The sequence below is a fragment of the Cryptomeria japonica genome, unplaced genomic scaffold (assembly GCF_030272615.1).
Source record: "Cryptomeria japonica unplaced genomic scaffold, Sugi_1.0 HiC_scaffold_152, whole genome shotgun sequence".
NCBI lineage: Eukaryota > Viridiplantae > Streptophyta > Pinopsida > Cupressales > Cupressaceae > Cryptomeria > Cryptomeria japonica.
In genome coordinates, this window is record NW_026728974.1 from 297,501 (window position 1) to 300,657 (window position 3,157).

Sequence of the window (3,157 nt, forward strand, 5' to 3'; positions counted from 1 at the left end):
GTAGCAATAACAGGTATAGTTCCGCGGCGGCCGAGAAGACTCACCGCATAGGAATCGGGATGCGAGGCGAGGGATGCGGCGGGAAGGCCCCGACGGCTAAACGGAAGAGGCTGCAGGGCCGCCTCGGAATGGTCCAAGCATCGGACGCGATTGGGACGACTACCAGTGCCAACCCCTTATCCCGCGATGCGTCCGATACACAGATAGTTCCAAGGCGGCCGAGGAGCCTCACCGCATATCAATCGGGGTGCGAGGCGAGGGATGGGGCGGGAAGGCCCCAACGGCTAGACGGAAGAGGCTTCAGGGCCACCTCGGAATGCTCCAAGCATCGGACGCGCTTGGGGCGACTACCAGTGCCAACCCCTTATCCCGCGATGCGTCCGATACACAGATGGTTCCAAGGCGGCCGAGGAGCCTCACCGCATAGCAATCGGGGGTGCGAGGCGAGGGATGGGGCGGGAAGGCCCCAACGGCTAGACGGAAGAGGCTTCAGGGCCGCCTCGGAATGGTCCAAGCATCGGACGCGCTTGGGGCGACTACCAGTGACAACCCCTCATCCCGCGATGCGTCCGATACGAAGATGGTTCCAAGGCGGCCGAGGAGCCTCACCGCATAGCAATCGGGGTGCGAGGTGGGGGATGCGGCGAGATGGCCCCAACGGCTAGACGGAAGAGGCCACAGGGCCGCGTCGGAATAGTCCAAGCATCGGACGCGCTTGGGGCGACTACCAGTGACAACCCCTTATCCCGCGATGCGTCCGATACGAAGATAGTTCCAAGGCGGCCGAGGAGCCTCACCGCATAGCAATCCGGGTGCGAGGTGGGGGATGCGGCGAGATGGCCCCAACGGCTAGACGGAAGAGGCTGCAGGGCCGCCTCGGAATAGTCCAAGCATCGGACGCGCTTGGGGCGACTACCAGTGACAACCCCTTATCCCGCGATGCTTCCGATACGAAGACAGTTCCAAGGCGGCCGAGGAGCCTCACCGCATAGCAATGGGGGTGCGAGGTGAGGGATGCGGCGAGATGGCCCCAACGGCTAGACGGAAGAGGCCACAGGGCCGCCTCGGAATAGTCCAAGCATCGGACGCGCTTGGGGCGACTACCAGTGACAACCCCTTATCCCGCGATGCATCCGATACGAAGATAGTTCCCAGGCGGCCGAGGAGCCTCACCGCATAGCAATCGGGGTGCGAGGCGAGGGATGCGGCGAGATGGCCCCAAAGGGTAGACGGAAGAGGCTGCGGGGCCGCCTCGGAATAGTCCAAGCATCGAACGCGCTTGGGGCGACTACCACTGCCAACCCCTTATCCCGCGATGCGTCCGATACACAGATAGTTCCGAGGCGGCCGAGGAGCTGGGGGATGCGGCGAGATGGCCCCAACGGCTAGACGGAAGAGGCTGCAGGGCCGCCTCGGAATAGTCCAAGCATCGGACGCGCTTGGGGCGACTACCAGTGACAACCCCTTATCCCGCGATGCGTCCGATACACAGATAGTTCCGAGGCGGCCAAGGAGCCTCACCGCATAGCAATCGTGGTGCGAGGTGGGGGATGCAGCGAGATGGCCCCAACGGCTAGACGGAAGAGGCTGCAGGGCCGCCTCGGAATGGTCCAAGCATCGGACGCGCTTGGGGCGACTACCACTGCCAACCCCTTATCCCGCGATGCGTCCGATACACAGATAGTTCCAAGGCGGCCGAGGAGCCTCACCGAATAGCAATCGGGGTGCGAGGCGAGGGATGCGGCGAGAAAGCCCCAACGGCTAGAGGGAAGAGGCTTCAGGTCCGCCTCGGAATGGTCCAAGCATCGGACGCGCTTGGGGCGACTACCAGTGACAACCCCTTATCCCGCGACGCGTCCGATACACAGATAGTTCCAAGGCGGCCGAGGAGCCTCACCGCATAGCAATCGGGGTGCGAGGCGAGGGATGCGGCGAGAAGGACCCAACGGCTAGACGGAAGAGGCTTCAGGGCCGCCTCGGAATGGTCCAAGCATCGGACGCGCTTGGGGCGACTACCAGTGACAACCCCTTATCCCGCGACGCGTCCGATACACAGATAGTTCCAAGGCGGCCGAGGAGCCTCACCGCATAGCAATCGGGGTGCGAGGCGAGGGATGCGGCGAGAAGGACCCAACGGCTAGACGGAAGAGGCTTCAGGGCCGCCTCGGAATGGTCCAAGCATCGGACGCGCTTGGGGCGACTACCAGTGACAACCCCTTATCCCGCGACGCGTCCGATACACAGATAGTTCCAAGGCGGCCGAGGAGCCTCACCGCATAGCAATCGGGGTGCGAGGCGAGGGATGCGGCGAGAAGGACCCAACGGCTAGACGGAAGAGGCTTCAGGGCCGCCTCGGAATGGTCCAAGCATCGGACGCGCTTGGGGCGACTACCAGTGACAACCCCTTATCCCGCGACGCGTCCGATACACAGATAGTTCCAAGGCGGCCGAGGAGCCTCACCGCATAGCAATCGGGGTGCGAGGCGAGGGATGCGGCGAGAAGGACCCAACGGCTAGACGGAAGAGGCTTCAGGGCCGCCTCGGAATGGTCCAAGCATCGGACGCGCTTGGGGCGACTACCAGTGACAACCCCTTATCCCGCGACGCGTCCGATACACAGATAGTTCCAAGGCGGCCGAGGAGCCTCACCGCATAGCAATCGGGGTGCGAGGCGAGGGATGCGGCAAGAAGGACCCAACGGCTAGACGGAAGAGGCTTCAGGGCCGCCTCGGAATGGTCCAAGCATCGGACGCGCTTGGGGCGACTACCAGTGACAACCCCTTATCCCGCGACGCGTCCGATACACAGATAGTTCCAAGGCGGCCGAGGAGCCTCACCGCATAGCAATCGGGGTGCGAGGCGAGGGATGCGGCGAGAAGGACCCAACGGCTAGACGGAAGAGGCTTCAGGTCCGCCTCGGAATGGTCCAAGCATCGGACGCGCTTGGGGCGACTACCAGTGACAACCCCTTATCCCGCGACGCGTCCGATACACAGATAGTTCCAAGGCGGCCGAGGAGCCTCACCGCATAGCAATCGGGGTGCGAGGCGAGGGATGCGGCGAGAAGGACCCAACGGCTAGACGGAAGAGGCTTCAGGGCCGCCTCGGAATGGTCCAAGCATCGGACGCGCTTGGGGCGACTACCAGTGACAACCCC